Source organism: Zingiber officinale, chromosome 6B (assembly GCF_018446385.1).
Source record: "Zingiber officinale cultivar Zhangliang chromosome 6B, Zo_v1.1, whole genome shotgun sequence".
Classification (NCBI taxonomy): domain Eukaryota; kingdom Viridiplantae; phylum Streptophyta; class Magnoliopsida; order Zingiberales; family Zingiberaceae; genus Zingiber; species Zingiber officinale.
This window is the reverse complement of record NC_055996.1, coordinates 47,145,058-47,166,837: the sequence shown is the minus strand read 5'-3', so window position 1 is coordinate 47,166,837 and position 21,780 is coordinate 47,145,058. Positions and strand designations below refer to the sequence as shown.

General features: G+C 41.1%; 1 pseudogene; it reads left to right on the top strand.

The window, feature by feature from the left end:
* Positions 1-1,062: 1,062 nt before the first annotated feature.
* On the top strand, positions 1,063-8,965 carry LOC121990953 (annotated as a pseudogene).
* Positions 8,966-21,780: the final 12,815 nt, after the last annotated feature.

Genomic DNA, 21,780 nt, shown 5'->3' with positions numbered 1-21,780 from the left:
TCTTGGTAGATCGTTGCCCACATAACGTCTAAGAGGAGGAGAGAAATACAACAAAAGATCAAGAGGTCTTTAGCTACAAAGAAAGGTATAACTAATTAATGGTTTCCACTTCAAATTAATTAGTTAGTTTTCTTTGCATGGATTCTGAAACACCAACACAAGAGGCTAGCGATCTTATGTTTTGATTTCATGCTATCGATTTTGTATTTCGATTTTGCGTTTCGATCTTGTGTCTCTATTGTGGTCTCTGTAGTTAAACCTAGGGTTACTGTAAAAAGTTAAATATCCAATTTCTTTGAAAGGCTTTGTCTAGGAAGTGGTGGATGATCTCATAACCAAGAAGGCCTAGTGCCTCTCCATGTTAACCTGCAAGCCAATCTTTGAAATAGATATTTAATCAACTTTTGTAATATGGTTTAACTTAGGAAGATCACATCGGTTAAACTTGGAGTAAAAATGTTAAGTATCTTTCCAATCCAAGTTTAACTTCTGAAGAGAAACTTGGATTAATAATGTTAAGCATTGTTTGCAAACCAAGTTTAACTTCAATAGAGCACATGAGTAGCTAGGTTAAGTCTGTGCTTGTACAAATTTTTGTACAGGGGAAACGGAATGGAATCCAGGTGTAGCAACCATCAATTGGTATCAAAGCTAGGTTTTTGCCTCTATGTTTGGTTTTCAGTTAATTATGCACTTTTCATACATAAGCTTAGGTAGGATAATAGTAGGATGTGAAAATAGATTAACTCTGTGGTTGCAGGCTCAAACTATTATGACTTATTGTGATTGTGTATGATTGGACCCTCGGACATGTCGAGGGCATTTTATATGTGTGCATGATTGTAATTATTAAATATAGCAAGAGCTGTATTAGTTTTAGAATTTACATTTTGTTCGATCTAGATTACATGTACATTCCTTCATGGAATATAAGATCGATAAATGTAAAATTTTATTTTTTGTCGTGGATCCTATCCTTGCTAGGCGTGGTGCTATTTGAGGACCAGAGGGGCAGTGGAAAAAAGGTAGCATGATCGACGTGACAATGTAAACCCTTTGGCGATGGCTAAGGTTGGTGGCATACGGATGACAGCATTGGATGAGGCCATAATAGTTGGAAAATTATTTTTCTTATTTATTGCCTTTTATGATGTGTGTGCTTGTGTTTGTGTGCTTGTGTGCATGTTAAAATTCCTCGTCTCTAAATAACTAAGTGGGAGAGGAATTTTATTTAAATTCTGCGGTCTCCATTACTGGTTTATAAGTGATGCATTCAAACTTGCGTATTGGCTCTGAGTGCCTTCCTCCACAACGAATGAGTTTGTTTGCGGATCACTAGACAAACTTCCTTATTGGATGGTTATAGAAAATTATTTAGGAGCGTGTGATCTTCTCCAACTGAAGGGGCACAATCCTATTTAATGGACTAAGTATCAAGTAATGGTATACACTTAGACACATTTAATAATATCCTCCCCATCGGAGTCACTACTATTATTTGTGTCACCGAAGAAAAATCAATTATTAATTTGTCATAAAGTTAAGTTGACAAGATAATAAAATTAATGGGTAAACCCCCCTCTTACAAATGTTTGAATTTGTATATATCCACACTAACGTGGCATACAAAATTCACGGTGTTTGAGGTAATTTTATTTGTCATAAAGTTAGGATGATAAGATAATTAATGGGTAAAACCCTCCTCTTACAAATGTTTAATTTTGTATACGTTCACACTAACATGGCATACAAAATTCATGATGTTTGAGGTGTTGGTGAATCTAAATTATATTATTTGAGGAATCAATATTATTTTAAATTCTAAAGTCTTGACCAAATGTTTTATGATTCTTAGGATGACCTTCAATCCCCTTGTTGTTATATTGAAAGAAAACAAACTTACTGGTCCCAGTCACATTGATTGTAAACGAAACCTGGACATTGTCTTAACTGCTGAAGGCTATAAGTTCGTACTTTTTGATATCTATCCAAGAAGCTTGCCTAATAGTGATTCTAGTGAAGAGGAGATGAGTCAGGGTAGATGAGATGGCACGATGTTACATTTTGGCTTCTATGTCAAATGTGCCGCGACATCAGCATCAGGCCATGCCTACTGCTTATGACATGATGCGCAATCTCAAGGAACTCTTCGGACACCAGAATCAGGCTGCTAGGCAGGAAGCTATGAGAAACTTGATGATGACCACCATGACTGAGGGGACACCCGTGAGGGATCATATCCTCAAAATGATGGCTCTTTTGAATGAGATAGAAGTCCTTGGAGCAGAAATCGATGGGGAAACCTAGGTTGATATCATTCTCCAGACGCTGCCAAAAAGTTTTGAGCAGTTCCGCCTGAACTATAACATGAACAAAAGGGTTTATTCGTTGGCGAAACTTCTGACAGAACTTCAAGCAGCAGAAGGGCCATTTCATCAAAGTTCTCAAATTCATATTACTGAGAACGTTTCTCCTTCTAAACCGAAAGGCATGAAGAATAAGAAACAAGCAAAGAAAGTGAATCGATCTCTAGGGACTGGACTGAAAGCATGTGTGAAGAAGCCGAAGGGTAAGTACTTCACATGCAAGTAGTCTGGACATTGGAAGGTAGACTGTCCTCTTAGAAAGAAGAACAATAAAGGTATATTTTATTCTCTAGTAGTTAAAACATGTTTAGTGGTGTTATCTACCGGTACCTGGTGTGTAGATACAGGAGCCACTAATCATGTTTGCAATTCATTGCAGGGGTTCCAGGAAACTCAACGACTACATGAAGATGAGATTACCGTCTACATGGGCAATGCTACGAAAATGGTGGCTATTGCAGTGGGAGATGTTTATCTATCTTTAGATAGGAATAAAATATTGATTTTGAGAAATTATCTTTATGTACCAAGTTTTAGAAAGAATTTGAATTCAGTTTCTAAAAATTATGGATAGATATTCTGTTTCTTTTGGTAAAGAAAATAGAGCAGTTATCTATTCTAGTACGTTGGCTGATAATTTGTATACTCTAAATCCAATAACTCCCATGATACAACAAAATTTGTTTTAGGGATATGCTTTAGAAACGACAATGTACATTCTGAACTTGGTATCTTCTAAGTCAGTACCCTTTACTCCCACAGAATTATGGAATGGGCGTAAGCCTAGTCTGAAACATATTCGGATCTAGGGTAGTCCAGCACATGTGCTGAAGGGAGACACTGATAAGTTGGAATTACGTACAGAAGTTTTCCTGTTTGTGGGTTATCCTAAAGGAACGAAAGAAGGATTATTTTATAGTCCTAAAAAAAATCAGAAGGTCATTGTTAGCACCAATGCCTGATTTTTAGAAGAGGACTATGTAATAAACCACAAGCCCATGAGTAAAATTACTCTTGATGAAATTAGAGAAGACACGTCTACTTTAGTACCAATGGTATAAGATGAGATACCACAAGAAACTTCAACACGTGTCACAAATGATGCACAATTACAAGTAATGTCTCATTGTAGTGGGAGGGTTATTTTTGGGAGAGTCTTTGGACTTGATCCCTGGTGAACATGAACCTGATCCCTGGATATATAATGAAGCAAGAGATCTTAGAACATCCGATTTAATAAAGTGATCCAATCTTATGGATTTATTCAGTAACCGGATGGGTCTTGTGTATACAACACAAGAGGAATATGAATAATCATATCAGCTAATTGAGGTAACATATGATTTAAAAGCATATGAAGATTATTTTAACTTTACATCAAGTGCTTGTATTCATAGCTACTATAATGTTATAGAAGCTACAGTTTCATAGTTGTTACAATGAGTAGATAGTGTAAACTAATCAAGTCCTTATTATAGAAGCTATAAAACTATAGCTTATACAATGAGTATGTAATGTGAATTGGTCAAGTCCTCATTGTAGTAACTATGAATTATATTTGCTATAATGTTGTAGCAGCTATAGTTTCATAGATGCTACAATATGTATATAGTGTAAATTGCAATAGCTTTAATTTTATAGTTGATATAACGTGTATGTAATGTTATTTATAGCAGCTATGAGAAACCTTAGTTGCTATAATTTGAGTGAAATTGTCTCAGGCTTTGTAACTGAGTGTCTAAATCTCAATTTCAAAAATAGTCAAATATTCAAACTATAAAGCATATTTGACAATCATTGAAATTGTGAATATTTAAAGTTTTCTAAAACTATAAAATGAATGTCTAAAACTCTAAAACAGTGAATACATGAAATTCTCTATAATTGTATAAGTAATTTGTCATGACTTTAAAACTACACCTATTTGAAACTTCCTAAAATTGTAAAATAAATCTCTGAAATTGTAAATATTCAAACGATCAAACATCATGAAACTATACATCATGAGATTGTAAAATAAATCATATATGTGAAGGGAGCACTAGATAATCAAACTTGAGTTTTGATATTAACAAAGGTTAAAAGTTAAATATTATTAGAATCTAACAAGGTAAATCAAGTGTACAGGTAGCTTAACCTATAAAGTCCTAGTAGGTTAAGTTGACTAGAAAGCTCCTAGAATGGAGTGGTTCATCCAAAAAGAAGAATAGGTAAGGACGTGTCATCTTTGTGAGGACAACCTTAAGCATCGATCCGACTAAGGGATTCACTCTAATTTCCAAGTCGAGATCAGAAAATCAAGTGACAGTCAAACTCATTTATGCTTAAATTATATATTACTCTACTAACTCTTATTTTGCAAGATTGATAGACTGATAGGCTCAATTGGTAGAATGAAAGGGTTCGGTAGACCAATCAACTGGATCCCTAGATTGAATGCTGATGTGTGAGCCAAGTCCATCAATGTGTTGATGTGACATCTAACATAGATTGGTTAAGTTTCAAATTGCTAATGTGGCACATGATATGGACAACCTAGATGATGTTGCAAAGGGATAAGGTTTGACTTGTTGATGTGGCAGAAGGACCAGTCAAGGATAAGGATTGACTTGCTAACATGGTTGAAAAGCCTCATTGACAAGCTAATGTGGCATAACATAAGTGGCCAAGGCCGAATTGGTAGACCAATCTCGAGGATCAATAGACTGATCGACCAAATCTTGATCCAATTTATATGTTGATTGGTATACCAATCAAGCTAATCGGTAAATCGATCCTAGCCTGTAAAAGAAGGTCTTGTGCTAAGGCTCAAACATTAATTCTTCCAAGTGTTCCAAGTCTGTCACACTCTGAAATGTCATCACCACACAAGATTACTGCTCTGACAACCACAATAAGTTCTAGATCATTGTATTCGATATAATTTTTATTCGTGCTTTTTCATGATTTATTTGTCAAGGACAGTAAAGTTGCTACCAATCCTATTTCTTTGTAAAAAGTACATTCTCTTTCTCTTTCAAGAAATAGATCAATAGTGAATTACCCATCAAAAGTGGTCAAGGACCATGAGCCTTGGACTAGCAGCGCAAGCTATGAACTAAGTAAAAAAAAGTATTCTTTGTATTATTTTCTATTTCTGTTGCCAACTCTAAACGTTAAAACAAGTTTTCAAAAGTGCTATTCACCTACTCCCTCTAGCGCTTTTTTAGTCCTACAATTTGTATCAAACTGGGGGTGCTCTGAATTGGTGCAGCAACCATTTGAGCAATTTTTTATCACTTTATTTTTTCATTTATTCTCTCTCTCAAGCACTACTAATTCATGATCAAGTCTTGGTACATTCTTCTTATTTTTTCATGCAAGATTTTTACTAAATGACCCATAAAAAAGGGTAAAGTATGACCCAACCGCATCTCTTCTCTAGCAAAGATTTGGCTATTAGAAGGGTTGGATGGAGTACCACTTAAAGACTTAGGTGGAGATGTAGATAGTCATCCAAACAAGATTCACTCTCCCCATCAACAATGAAAGAGTACCATTCGAATGTGAAAAATGGGACAACGCCAAGAATAAGAAGATTGAAGCTAATGCTAAAACTAATCAGACCCTCTAGTGCAATTTGACCAAGGAAGAACTTAACCAAGTTGGACCATTCATCAGTGTGAAGGACCTATGGAACAAATTAATTGAACTACACGAAGGGATTTCCAACACCAAAATAAGTAAACATGATTTATTTTTGAACAAATTATATAATATTAAAACACTACAACAAAAACTGCAAACGACAACACCCCTACGACAACGGTTTTAAGATAAAGCGTTGCGTATTTGTTCAAAGACAACGGTTTTTGTCAAAATCGTTGTCTTTGAACTCCCAATTAAATATAAAAGACAACGGTTTTAGCAAAACTGTTGTCATTGAGTGACTTTTTTTTAAAACGACAACACTTTTTACAACGGTTTTATAAACCGTTGTCTTTATCCGCGTTTTTAGCGGCTACGACAACAGTTTTGAAAAAACCGTTGTAATTGAATTTGGTCATTTCTCCCCTTCGCTATTTTCCTTTCCCTCGTTGTTTTCTTTTAGGCGCTGTGTTTTCGTGTTCCCAAATCTAAGTCATTTATCTTTCCTTCTCCTCATACGACGTTGTGCTCCTTCTCGTTTCCTGGTGAGCGGCGGCGTTCTCCAATGGGCTGCCGAAGATCCAGACGCACGGGAGGATGAAATCGGAGAACGGGATCTGCCATGACGACAGCGCGCCGCCGGTGAAGGCGAAGACCATCGATGAACTGCACTCCCTGCAGAAGAAGAGGTCGGCGCCGACCACCCCCATCAAGGACGGTGCGCAGCAGGGCAACGCTGCCTTTGCCACCATCTCAGAGGAGGAGCGCCAGAAGCTCCTGCTCCAATCCATCAGGTCAATATTTAATCTCCAAACAAACATCTCTTTCTCAATAATAAAAAAAGGGGGAAACATCCAGATTCCTTGCCGGATACTGGTGGGCCACCGGCGGATCGATTTTTCTAAACCTAAAAGGAAATAATTCTTGAGAACAAGAAGGTGGAATCCAATCTTTCTCTCGCGTTTCTTGTAATGAAATCGTGCTGTGCGCAGTGATTCATTGGCGTCGCTGACGAGGGAGACAGGGCCGAAGGTGGTGAGGGGCGATCCGGCCAGGAAGGCGGAGGCGACCAAGGTCGCAGCCGAGCACCACCACTACTTGACGCCGACCATCAGCGTCAGCGACAGCACCCTCAAGTTTACCCATGTCCTCTACAACCTCTCCCCGCCCGGTATCTGCTCTCATCTCCTCTTCATCACTCAAATCATCACATTTCATTCTCATTGAAAGAATCACGAATTCCTTGTAGAACTCTACGAGCAAGCCATAAAACATGAACATGGATCATTCATAACATCGACCGAAGCCTTGGCTACCTTGTCCAGCATGAAGACTGGCCGTTCGCCGAGGGACAAGCGCGTCGTCAAGGATGAAACCACTGCCAATGAGCTTTGGTGGGGAAAGTAAGTCCACACAACTAATTCATGATCCTTCCATTGATGGTTCCTTCTCAAAATGTATGTGCACTATTCATGCAAAGGCTCACCGAACATAGAGATGGATGAGCACACCTTCCTAGTGAACAGGGAGAGGGTTGTCAATTACCTCAACTCTTTGGATAAGGTACACATGCACATCAAGTGTTTGATGTAATTCCTCATAGATCCTAATATGTCATCTGAATGATACAAGGTATTTGTGAATGACCAATTTGTTCTGTTGATCTCTAGTAGTGAATCATAGTTGTGTTAGTAGCAGGCTGGATCATACATATGCATATATTAGTGTTAGTGAGCTAACTAGCTCCTCTTTCTCTCCTTAATGCCAAGGGAAAACATGTAAACTAGAAGAATAAAAACTCTCTTTTGCATGAAATAATTGGAAGGATTGCAGGTGCATCCGTCCTACGCCTGAAGAACTGGAGGATTTCAGTACTCCGGACTTCACAATTTACAATGCTGGCCAGTTTCCATGTAATCGATACACACACTACATGACTACCTCCACCAGCATTGATCTTAATCTTGATAGGAAAGAAATGGTCATCCTTGGCACACAGTATGCCGGGGAGATGAAGAAGGGTTTGTTCAGTGTGATGAACTATCTAATGCCTAAAAGAAACATTCTCTCCCTGCACTCTAGCAACAATATGGGCAAAGATGGTGATGTTGCCCTCTTCTTTGGACTATCAGGTAAGTGTTGGTCGGACGAGATTCTGGTGCATCACCTGACCATTGCATGGTTACTATACTGCCCTTTGCAACTTAACTAGAAGCATTCCATGTGTAAATGTGTAGAATTATGTTACACTGCAGTGTTTTTGCCATATGGCTTCTTTGTTCTTATGACTTTTGCTTTGTTGTTTTAGGCACAGGGAAAACTACTCTGTCTACATACCACAACAGGCTTCTTATTGGCGATGATGAGCATTGCTGGAGTGAAAATGGTATTTCAAACATTGAAGGAGGTTGCTATGCAAAATGTATCGACCTATCAAAGAAGAAGGAACCTGACATTTGGAATGCCGTCAAATTTGGAACCGGCAAGTGCCCTATCAAACTCGACATGCACTTTGAACTGGAACCATTTATATTTTTTTGTCCTAATGTTTGCAAATTTCTTGCAGTGTTGGAAAACGTCGTTTTCGATGAACACACTAGGGAAGTAGACTACTCTGATAACTCTATTACAGGTGATTAACAATATGAAACAAACTTCTTGAGTGAATTGGTATTGTGTGAAAGGGAATTTGGTTCAATGGAATTGTTGATGTTGCAGAGAACACTCAAGCTTCATATCCAATTGAGTATATTCCTAATGCGAAGATACCGTGTGTTGGTCCGCACCCTAAGAATGTCATCCTCTTGGCATGTGATGCTTTTGGCGTGCTTCCACCAGTTAGCAAACTTACTTTACCGCAAACAATGTATCACTTCATCAGCGGTTACACTGCTCTGGTGCATAGTCCATTGCATCAAGCACATCGTTATGTCTTGGAAAATGATGTTGACGTTGATCCTTATATTGAGTAATTCTCTTACTTATTAATATTTATTGCACTGTTCTTACGTTTTACTAATTAACTTATTAGTATTCTATTAGTTAACTTATCCCTAATCTGTTCATTAGGGATAAGTTCAGATTTTTGGATCCACAAACGCTTCCAGTAATGCCATATGTATCCAAACTTGACAAAAATGAAAAGATTGAATACTTGAATAGCTAGGCAAGTGTTTTGGCTGATAGGCTGAGTGGTGCAACAAAAAATCAGCTAGTTTTGGCATCTCATAATGTTGGGTAAATAAATATTACAATTTCATTTTTAATAGATTTATTTCAACAATTCTGTTGAATTTATGCATTGACTCTGTTTTGTGCATAGTTGTCATTGGATTTTGACTGTCATCGACCCTTATGTGGAGATGGTTTATTTGTTCGATTCATTTAATCATCACAATCGTTATGAGGACTGGAAATATGTAGTGGATATGTGAGTACATATTTATTTTTTAATTAAGCATTTAATTTAATTTATTAATCATACATCAACTCTTGTTGTACAAAGGAGCTTGAAATTGTTCAATTCACACAAGCAAAGGAAAGGGAAAAAGAAGCCTATGTGGAAAGTCGTAAAGGTTTGTATATTATATATACACACATATGTTTACTTGTGATTAATTTAAAAATATTTAACTGTGCATTATTCGTTGATAATTTTTTGTTAACATAGGGTCCTTGACAACCTGATGCTAAATAATGTGGGTTTTATGTGATGAAATTTATGAGAGAAATTATTGAAGGAAATTCTACCGGTGAGAAGGATTCACTTAGCTTAATGGTAATATTTGACATATTCTCAATTTTCTCAAATAATTTCTTTTATTTGACTTTGCTTCTTCATTACTGATTTTTTTACTAATATAATCTGGGTTTGTTAACAGTTCATGAAAACAATTTACTCTAACGAAGAAATTGACGAAGTGCGATCCGAATGGGCGGATTGCGTACTAGACTATATTCATTACTAGGTATAAATGTAACGCCCCGCCTCCTACTGACTAGGCTGCGAGGCCGGTCGCTACAGTTTTGCTGTGCTGGACTATTAATGCGGAATGAAAACTGGCTAATTTAAAATTTTACTGAACTAAATGCTGTAAAGTTTAACTTAGTGTTCTAGGTGTACCTAGGAGTTGTACACATGTTAGGGAAGATAATCTATGCCCCTCGGATGGCCTGCTAGCTGTAATCAGGCACTTCAATCGATCCATAGATCGATTGGGCTGTCGGATCGATCCCGTGATCGATCCAGCTTGTTACTGGCACGGAAAAACTCTATGGATCGGTCGACAGACCGATCCATATGCTCCCTCGCCTCTATATGCGGCTGGATCGGTCTACCGACCGATCCAGGAGTACCCTGATCGGTCGGCTTGACCGATCCAGTAGCACACTGATCGGTCGGCTGACCGATCAGTGAGCGTCAGTGCTCTCTGTTCGCAAATTGGATCGGTCGGCTGACCGATCCATAACAGAGGCCAACTCTCTGTTCGCGCATGGATCGGTCAGCTGACCGATCCAGCGGCACAACCCACTCCCTGATCGGTCTGTAGACCGATCAGAGTTCTGATTTTAGCCTGAAACTCTGATTTCAGCCTGAAACTCTGATTTCAGCACTTAGGCGTGCCAAAATCTCACATATGAGTTATACACTACATGAGAAACATTCTAATAACATAAAACTAGTATTCTAAACTTAACATGACACATAGTTCACTGATTCATAGCATTACACAACTAAACGTGCATGAAAGTAAAACACTAAAGAGTTCTACGGTTTAAACTTGCTAAGTCCCCTAAGAATCTTTTATTCCAGTTCCTACCACACACACCATCTTTGCATTGGCCTCTAGCTTCCTCTGCTAGTCCATTTTCCTTTTACCTGTATCTGCAGTATAAGGAAAATAGTATCTGTAAGCTAAAAAGCTTAGTAAGAAACCATCTACCTCACTAAAACATGCATACGATGCAAATATGATTTTAAATCATGCTGTTTGAAAGGATATGCTAAGTATACTGAATAAACTAAACATGGCATGGCATATAAGCATACAATCATGACATATCTAAAGCTGAACATGATATCAATCACATGGTATCAATAAAGAACTAAGCTGATACTAAAAACTGAGCTACAGCTAGGACTGTACTGAATTCGCAAACTACTTTGTGAAAGGTTGAAAACCATATACATATAGTAAGTGAAAATACTAAACATGCTGCTGATGGGCCCTGGCAACTGTACTTGCTGTGCGCGCATCCCTAACTAGACCCGGGTTTGCAAGTCCCGAATTTAGTAGGGTTAACTAGGCTATCTAAACCTAGGGACGACTGTGGGAGTCCAACCCAATGGATATCTGATCCAGTACAGTGCCACTGAAAGTAAAATACTGAATATAACTAACTGTTTTAACTTGCTGTTTCTAGGTTATCTGAACCTAGAGCTAGGTTGTCTGAACCTAGAGGCGACTGTGGGAGCCCACCCATTGGACCGTAGTCCCATATAAGCTAAAATAAACTGATTTACTGATTTAAATGCTTCTAATGCATTTAACTGAGCTATTAAAATGTCTAATTTGCATTTTAACTTAACTAGCTATTTTATCGAACACCTAGTGTGCCCCAACTCTCCCCTCTATTAGGGAGACCACTTATAGGCACCCGACAACATCTAGGAACCCCCACTGAAGAGGGAATACGTGTCCAGCCCATCTAGAAGTACTCACTAAATCCCTAAATCTGCGAGGAGGGTCAAATTCACCCTATGCGTCAATAAAAACAGCATATAGCTAAACTAGTGCGTATAAAACCAAACGGAGCTACTTATACTGCAGGTGAGGGGTTTCTTACCTTGTGTGCTAGATTTTTTACAAATCTAATCGCTAGAAATTTCGGTGGAGACGACTTCTCGACGATCCGCTCGCGTCCACGTGCTCTACTCGTGGAGGGGAACGTCTTCGTGCTGAAATCGTCGCCGGAAAGTGACCTTGGGGCCCTAGGGAGAGAACCCTAGGTTGTTTGGGTGTTGGCGCCGAGAGAAGGAGAGGAAGGAGGGGTTGACGTCGGTGAGGGTTTGGAGAAAAGAATTGGCGTGAGGTTTTGTGAGGAGAGGGATGCCGAACCAAATTAAACCAAACCCACACTTAAGTTTTTTTTTTCCTATTTATACTAAGCGGATAACTAAGCCCAACTTAAATATAAATATATTTGATTCTCCTTTTCTTTCAGCACGGCCCTGCTGGGTTCACCGGTTACTAAGGCTAACTAAAGGTTTAGCGGACCCGAGAGATCCCGGGTTCGATTCCCGCTTAAACCATTTTACTTTTCTATTAGTTTTGCAACTTCCGCTACTCGGAAAATTCCGGAAAAATATCTAAAACATCCAGAAAAATCACAGAATAATTCTAATGCAAGTTTGAGAATTTTTGGGCGTTACAATCCTCCATACCTTATAAAAAGTTTGTCCTCGAACTTAGAACAATTCTGGGTACTTCTGTCTCATGCTGGCTTCTGTCTCCCAAGTTGCCTCTTCTGCTGTGTGACTGTGCCAAATGACTTTGACTAATGGTACTTCCTTGTTCCGTAATTTCTTAACTGCTCGGTCTATTATCTGAATAGGCTGACTATTATAGCTGAGGTCCTCGCGGATCTGTACCAACTGGGGCGCAATCACCTGGGTGGCATCTGGGGTATGCTTCTTCAGCATAGAGACATGAAATACGTTGTGGACAGCTGACATTTCCTGGGGTAGCTCTAGCTCATATGCTACCTTGCCCACTCTTCTACTGATAAGGTATGGTCCCACATATCTGGGACTTAGCTTGCCCTTTTTCCCAAAACGCATTACTCCCTTCATGGGAGCCATTCTGAGGAACATTGAATCCCCAACTGAGAACTCTAAGGGTCTGCGCCGTGTATCTGTCTCTATCCTCTGACAGATCTGCTGTATAGCTGCTGTGGTATCTGCTACTAGATCTGTCTGAAGTTTTAGTTCTTTCTGTTCACCACCCTCATACCAGCAGATTGGAGATCTACACCTCCGCCCGTAGAGAGCCTCGTAGGGTGTCATGCCGATAGTGGCCTGATTGCTGTTGTTGTATGCAAATTCTGCTAAGCCCAGATATCTGCACCAACTTCCCTTGAAGTCTAGGGCACACGCTCGGAGCATATCTTCGAGTACCTGGTTTACTCGCTCCGTCTGACCATCTGTCTGAGGATGGAATGCTGTGCTGAACTTTAACTTAGTGCCCAACGCTGACTGTACACACTCCCAGAAGTGTGATGTGAATCTACTGTCTCTGTCTGAAATGATGGTTCGTGGGACTCCATGTAGTCTGACGATCTCCTGGAGATACAACTGAGCTAGCTTCTCCATGGAGTAGGATATCTTGATAGCTAAGAAGTGGGCTGATTTAGTCAACCTGTCGACTATTACCCAGATGGCGTCAAAACCATTCGTGGTTCTGGGCAGTCCCACTATGAAATCCATGGAGATATCCTCCCACTTCCATTCTGGAATCTGTATAGGCTGCAGAACTCCTCCTGGTCGCTGATGTTCTGCCTTGACCCTCTGACAGGTGAGGCAGATGCTAACATATCTGGCGATGTCTCGCTTCATCCCGGGCCACCAAAAATGGTTCTTGATACATTTTGGTGGAACCTGGATGCATCGCATAGGGAGTCTTGTGAGCCTCATCTAAAATCTGTCTCCGTAGCTCCTCCTGATCTGGAACACAGAGTCTGTCACCAAAATACAACACCCCGCTATCGGACACTCTGAATTCTCTACTTTCTGATTCTGCTAGCCCTTGCTTGATTTTCTGAATTTCAGGGTCTCTGACTGAATATCACCAAGCAAGGTAGACTCTAAGGTCATAGTAGAGAGTTGTCCAACGATGAGTTCTAGACCGAAATCTACGATCTCCTTCTGGAGGGGCGGTGACATGGCTGTAAGAGATAATAAGGTAGCACTGGATTTTCGGCTAAGTGCGTCAGCTACCTTATTGGCTTTCCCTGGATGGTAGAGGATATCTATATCGTAGTCTTTGACCAGCTCAAGCCATCTGCGCTGTCGCATGTTCAGATCCTTCTGAGTGAAGAAGTACTTCAGACTCTGATGATCTGTATACACTCTGCACTGAGCTCCATATAAGTAATGTCTCCAAATTTTGAGAGCGAACACTACTGCTGCAAGCTCCAGGTCATGAGTAGGGTAATTATTCTCATAATCCTTGAGTTGTCTGGAGGCATAGGCGATCACCTTGCCGTTTTGCATCAATACTGCTCCTAGTCCCAACTTAGAGGCATCACTATAGATGTCAAAGCTGCTGGTGTTGTCTGGTAGAGCCAAAATGGGAGCACTGGTCAATCTTCTTTTTAGCTCGCTAAAGCTGTTCCCATAGTCCTCTGTCCACTGAAATTTCCTGTTCTTCCTGGTGAGAGCTGTCAGTGGGGAGGCTATCCTGTAGAAGTCCTCTACAAACTTTCTATAATAACTTGCTAATCCCAGAAAGCTTCTGATCTCACTGGCGTTCTTCGGTCTCTTCCAGTTACTTACTGCTTCTATTTTGCTGGGGTCTACCATGACACCATCCTTTGAGATGATGTGACCTAGGAAAGACACCTGATCAAGCCAGAATTCACATTTCGTGAACTTGGCATATAGCTGATTCTGCTGAAGTGTCTGTAGTACTGTCTTCAGGTGCTCTGCATGTTCTTCCTGAGTTCCTGAGTAGATAAGAATGTCATCGATAAACACAATAACAAACTTATCTAAATACTCCCTGAATACTCTATTCATGAGATCCATGAATGTAGCTGGAGCATTGGTCACGCCAAAGGGCATGACTACGAACTCGTAATGTCCGTATCTGGTTCTAAATGCTGTCTTCGGTATATCACCCTCCTTGACTCTGACTTGGTGATATCTTGAACTGAGGTCAATCTTAGAGAACACTGCTGCTCCCTTTAACTGGTCGAACAGGTCATCTATTCTGGGAAGAGGATACCTGTTCTTGATCGTGACCTGATTCAGTGCCCTGTAGTCTATGCATAGCCGCATGCTTCCATCCTTCTTCTTCACGAACAGTACAGGCGCTCCCCATGGTGAGTGACTAGGGCATATGAAGCCCTTGTCAAGCAACTCCTGTAGTTGCTCCTGAAGTTCCTTCAATTCTGCTGGAGCCATGCGATATGGCGCTTTGGAAATAGGATTGGTGCCGGGGAAGAGCTCTATCTCAAATTCAATCTCCCTGACATAGGCCTGGTAACTCTTCAGGGAAGACTGCTGGGTAGTCACATACAACTCGGACCCCTGCTAGCTGTTGGTCCTTGTCCTGGCTGGTATTGACTACATGTGCTAAGTACCCCGTACATCCCGAATCCATCAACTTCTGTGCCTTCATAGCTGAGAGAAATTTTCTGGTTTTTCTCTTTGGTTCTCCGATGTACTCGAACTATGCTTCTGCTTCGGGTTGGAATACGACTTTCTATTTACGGCACTCTATGGAAGCACCGTATCTGATCAGGAAGTCCATTCCAAGGATGACGTCGTAGTCAGTCATCTCCAGCAGGATCAGATCACAAAAGAGTTCCCTGTCTGCTATAATGACCGGCACTGCTCTGAGCCAGTGCGTGGATGCCATGATATCTCCTGAAGGTAGTGCCGTCAAAAACTGACCACTGAGTACCTCGGAGGGTATTTCTAATTTTTCGGAGAACAGCCTGGCTATATATGAATGGGTTGCCCCAGTATCAAATAGAACAGTAGCACTATACTGAAAAATGCTAATCTGACCTGTGACAACTGTCGAGGCATTGGCTACGTCCTCTCTGGTGAGTGAGTAGATCCTCGCATTCGCCATAGCTGGAGGGGCTTCTAATCTGCCCTGGACCTTCTAGAGCGGCCTGCATCTGATATAACTGAGCTGGCTGGCCTGCATACTGAATCTGCTGTGGCTGAGGAAGACCGGTCTTGTTCGGGCACTGCTTGGCTATGTGCCCTTCTTGTCCACATTCAAAGCATCCTCGTGTGCCCTTGCGACAAACCCCTGGGTGGAATTTCCCACAAGTAGCACACTTTGGATAACTGGGTCGCTTGCTAGATGGTCCTCCTTTTGGGTCACTCCCTGATTTGCGCTTGCTGTTGGAGTTCCCTTTCCAGGTAGAGCTGTGACCTTGCTGTTTTTGAGTGTGAGAGTTTCCTTGGCCTTTGGACTCTGAGGAGACTTGCTTCTGCTGCTTTATGCTGTTCTGGTAATGCTCTGTGGTCAAGGCACTGCTCACTAACTCCTCTGTCGTTTGTGGCCTATGTATGCCACCAGCCATGTTCACTGCTATCTCTGGCCTCAGCATCTTGAGCATCAACCGGATTCGTTCCTTCTCTGTGCTGACTAGCTCTGGGCAAAGACGAGCCAACCTGTTGAATTTCTTCACGGCTTCCTCAATTGAAAGGTTGCCTTGACGAAACTCAGTGAACTCATCGTAGTGGCGGTTTGTAACCCGTATATGAAAGAACTCCTCGAAGAACTCCTTCTCGAAGTCAGCCCATGACATCTGGTTCACTGGGCGCTTCGTTCTGATTCTCCTGTCAGGCAGAAGGAGGCACACTTCACCTTCTCGTGTTCTGGCCAGTCCAGAAGCTCCATCGTGCTCTCCAGTGTTTTGAACCAGGCTTGTGCATCCCATGGTTCACTAGTGCCTGAGAAGTTCTCTGGCTTGACCCGCTGCCACTGGATCAGGTAGGCTTCCTTTCTTGGCTCAGCTGCTGGTGCTGGTGCTGGTGCTGGTGCTGGTGTTGTAGGCTGAGCTGGTGGAACCTCTAAGACTACCGGAGTCGTCAAATTCGGTTTCGGGGTGACTGTGGGGGTACTCTGTTGATTAGCCTTTAAGGTGGCTATTTCCTGTTGCTGTTCAGCTAGCTGCTACTGTAACTGAGCCACTAATGCTGTAAGGTCTGGAGGAGGCACTGAACTGCCAGCCTCTTGCTGGGGCTCAGTAGCTAGTGCCCTTCTAGCTGGGCGTCCTCGTGCCATTTCTAAAGACATAGAGAACATAACATAACTAATGTACTGTAATACCCCGGTTCTGAGATTCTAGTTAAGTATGGCTAAAAAGGGTTAGATGGTACTATCCATATCACCAAGGTGCACCTTCTTTTTCGGAAGCCCAAACTTAAGAACTCCAAAGTTAAGCGTGCTTGGCTTGGAGAAATCTGAGGATGGGTGACCTCCTGGGAAGTTTTCCAGGGTGCGTGCGAGTGAGGACAAAGCACGCTGAAAGGACCTCCGGTGGTCTGTGGAGCTAGTCGTCAACCCGATGGACAATTCTGGTAGCGTGCCCGGTTCGGTTCGGGTGGGGCCCACCAGGCCGGGGCGTTACAGATGGTATCAGAGCGACCTTGCAACCGTGAGTGCGCCTGTGGCAGGAGCACCCAGGGCACCACCTAGCGAGGGAGATTCTGGGATTTGTCTGTGGTGTGATTTGTGATTACACAACGAGGACGTTGTGTCTTTAAGTGGAGGTGATTGTAATACCCCGGTTCTGAGATTCTAGTTAAGTATGGCTAAAAAGGGTTAGATGGTACTATCCATATCACCAAGGTGCACCTTCCTTTTCAGAAGCCCAAACTTAAGAACTCCAAAGTTAAGCGTGCTTGGCTTGGAGAAATCTGAGGATGGGTTACCTCTTGGGAAGTTTTCCAGGGTGCGTGCGAGTGAGGACAAAGCACGCTGAAAGGACCTCCGGTGGTCTGTGGAGCTAGTCGTCAACCCGATGGACAATTCTCGTAGCGTGCCCGGTTCGGTTCGGGTGGGGCCCACCCAGGCCGGGGCGTTACATGTACTCACAGTTATATAACTACTGATATCATGTTTAAAAACTATCACATACTAACAAGCAGTAGGCATATAAACATGAACTGTAATAACAAAACAAGGAGCATAAATTAAGTAGAGGTATTCTTACTTGAAAGCTACAGGTTCAATGCTGATGTGTGTGTAAGAAGTATGGAACTTTGCTCTGATACCACTCTGTAACGCCCCGCCTCCTACTGACTAGGCTTCGAGGCCGGTCGCTACAGTTATGCTGTGCTGGACTATTAATGCGGAATGAAAACTGGCTAATTTAAAATTTTACTGAACTAAATGCTGTAAAGTTTAACTTAGTGTTCTGGGTGTACCTAGGAGTTATACACATGTTAGGGAAGATAATCTATGCCCCTCGGATGGCCTGCTAGCTGTAATCAGGCACTTCAATCGATCCATAGATCGATTGGGCTGTCGGATCGATCCCGTGATCGATCCAGCTTGTTACTGGCACGGAAAAACTCTCTAGATCGGTCGGCAGACCGATCCATATGCTCCCTCGCCTCTGTATGCGGCTGGATCGGTCTACCGACCGATCCAGGAGTACCCTGATCGGTCGGCTTGACCGATCCAGTAGCTCACTGATCGGTCAGCTGACCGATCAGTGAGCGTCAGTGCTCTCTGTTCGCACATTGGATCGGTCGGTTGACCGATCCATAACAGAGGCCAACTCTCTGTTCGCGCATGGATCGGTCAGCTGACCGATCCAGCGGCACAACCCACTCCCTGATCGGTCTGTAGACCGATCAGAGTTCTGATTTCAACCTGAAACTCTGATTTCAGCCTGAAACTCTGATTTCAGCACTTGGGCGTGCCAAAATCTCACATATGAGTTATACACTACATGAGAAACATTCTAATAACATAAAACTAGTATTCTAAACTTAACATGATACATAGTTCACTGATTCATAGCATTACACAACTAAACGTGCATGAAAGTAAAACACTAAAGAGTTCTACGGTTTAAACTTGCTAAGTCCCCTAAGAATCTTTTATTCCAGTTCCTACCACACACACCATCTCTGCATTGGCCTCCAGCTTCCTCTGCTAGTCCATTTTCCTTTTACCTGTATCTGCAGTATAAGGAAAATAGTATCTGTAAGCTAAAAAGCTTAGTAAGAAACCATCTACCTCACTAAAACATGCATACGATGCAAATATGATTTTAAATCATGCTGTTTGAAAGGATATGCTAAGTATACTGAATAAACTAAACATGACATGGCATATAAGCATACAATCATGACATATCTAAAGCTGAACCTGATATCAATCACATGGTATCAATGAAGAACTAAGCTGATACTAAAAACTGAGCTACTGCTAGGACTGTACTGAATTCGCAAACTACTTTGTGAAAGGTTGAAAACCATATACATATAGTAAGTGAAAATACTAAACATGCTGCTGATGGGCCCTGGCAACTGTACTTGCTGTGCGCGCATCCCTAACTAGACCCGGGTTTGCAAGTCCCGAATTTAGTAGGGTTAACTAGGCTATCTAAACCTAGGGACGACTGTGGGAGTCCAACCCAATGGATATCTGATCCAGTACAGTGCCACTGAAAGTAAAATACTGAATATAACTAACTGTTTTAACTTGCTATTTCTAGGTTATCTGAACCTAGAGCTAGGTTGTCTGAACCTAGGGCGACTGTGGGAGCCCACCCATTGGACCGTAGTCCCATATAAGATAAAATAAACTGATTTACTGATTTAAATGCTTCTAATGCATTTAACTGAGCTATTAAAATGCCTAATTTGTATTTTAACTTAACTAGTTATTTTATCGAACACCTAGTGTGCCCCAACTATCCCCTCTATTAGGGAGACCACTTCTAGGCACCCGACAACGTCTAGGAACCCCCACTGAAGAGGGAATACGTGTCCGGCCCATCTAGAAGTACTCACTAAATCCCTAAATCTGCGAGGAGGGTCAAATTCACCCTATGCGTCGATAAAAATAGCATATAGCTAAACTAGTGCGTATAAAACCAAACGGAGCTACTTATATTGCAGGTGAGGGGTTTCTTACCTTGTGTACTAGATTTCTTACAAATCTAATTGCTAGAAATTCCGGTGGAGACGACTTCTCGACGATCCGCTCGCGTCCACGTGCTCTACTCGCGGAGGGGAACGTCTTCGTGCTGAAATCGTCGCCGGAAAGTGACCTTGGGGCCCTAGGGAGAGAACCCTAGGTTGTTTGGGTGTTGGCGCCGAGAGAAGGAGAGGAAGGAGGGGTTGGCGTCGGTGAGGGTTTGGAGAAAAGAATTGGCGTGAGGTTTTGTGAGGAGAGGGCTGCCGAACCAAATTAAACCAAACCCACACTTAAGTTTTTTTTTCCTATTTATACTAAGCGGATAACTAAGCCCAACTTAAATATAAATATATTTGATTCTCCTTTCCTTTCAGCACGGCCCTGCTGGGTTCACCAGTTACTAAGGCTAACTAAAGGTTTAGCGGACCCGAGAGGTCCCGGGTTCGATTCCCGCTTAAACCATTTTACTTTTCTATTAGTTTTGCTACTTCCGCTACTCGGAAAATTCCAGAAAAATATCTAAAAATTCCAGAAAAATCACAGAATAATTCTAATGCAAGTTTGAGAATTTTCGGGCGTTACAATAAATTACTAGACTTCAAAAGATGGTTGAACACTTTGTTTGTGACTCCATGACTTATTGATTTTGATTCCTTAGTGCTAATCATTTGTTTGTTCACAACTAGATATCTCCTTTGCTCAATACTTCATTCTTGCATTTCTACCATGAGCAGAATTAGCTGACATTTCCCTTATTTATTGCCTCTCTTTGTGGTCCAAAATTAATAATGGCTGGGTTGTGTGAGTAGCTGACATCTATATACTGCAGTTTGATTTCTTAATAGTTTGCTCTATATACTTTTGCTTGGATGAGCAGTGTAAATTACCCGTGAATTGCACGCGCATTGCAGCTAAATTTGTTAGATTTTCTCTTTGTATTGATGAAATGGGAATGAAAAATCTATTTTTCCAGCTGGAATGTAGTGAATGTTATACCTCTTAATCTACACTTATTTAATTGACACTTTGGTTCTTTTAGGTATCCTATGTAATTATTAAAGTTGTGCGTATGTGATTTCTATTTTGAGGAATTTGTGGAATTGTTTTAGCTCTACAAACAATTCACCCTACCATAACTCATCATGATGATCCAATTCTTTTGGTTCAAGTTTTAATTGGAAGATTTTGAACCCATGTTTTTTACTTTCACTTATGCTTTTGTGATGGGTCTATTTATTTCAGATCAATTTGCAGCTCCTGGAAACTTGTTACTTGCAAAATGGAAAAGCATATTGTGCCTACCAGGTCTCAAAGGTAATGCAGTCTGGAAAATGGCATAGAAAATTGCATGAATATTTTGTTTCAAGATGTTAATGAATGTAATGCGCTTTGCATGGATTCTATTGATCTTGGATGATAGTTCACTTAAATAATGTTAGCTGCATGCAGTGCTAATTATTTAATAAACTATGCTAAGCTAGGTATCACTGCTCCTAGTAGATTCCATGTACTATTATTCTCTAATAAACACCTCTTTTTGTTTCCTTCATTTGGTTTGTTTTTGCCTTCTATGCACTACAGATTGGTTAATTACATTCTCCTTTTGGAAATCTGGAATTTGATAAGTTTTGTTAAATTTTCTCTTGCAGGTCGGGCAATTCGTGAGGCTTGAGTTTTTTTTATGCAAGAAGTGAGCTTTGTTAGGATGTAGTTTGCCTTGCTAATTTGTAAATTAAAAGCCATATGGAGAATAGCAAATGGAAAACATGTGATTTAATGTATATGGAGAGTAATGGAAAACATGTGTATTTTGATGAGTAATTGTAACGCCCGAAAATTCTCAAACTTGCATTAGAATTATTCTATGAGTTTTCTGGAATTTTTAG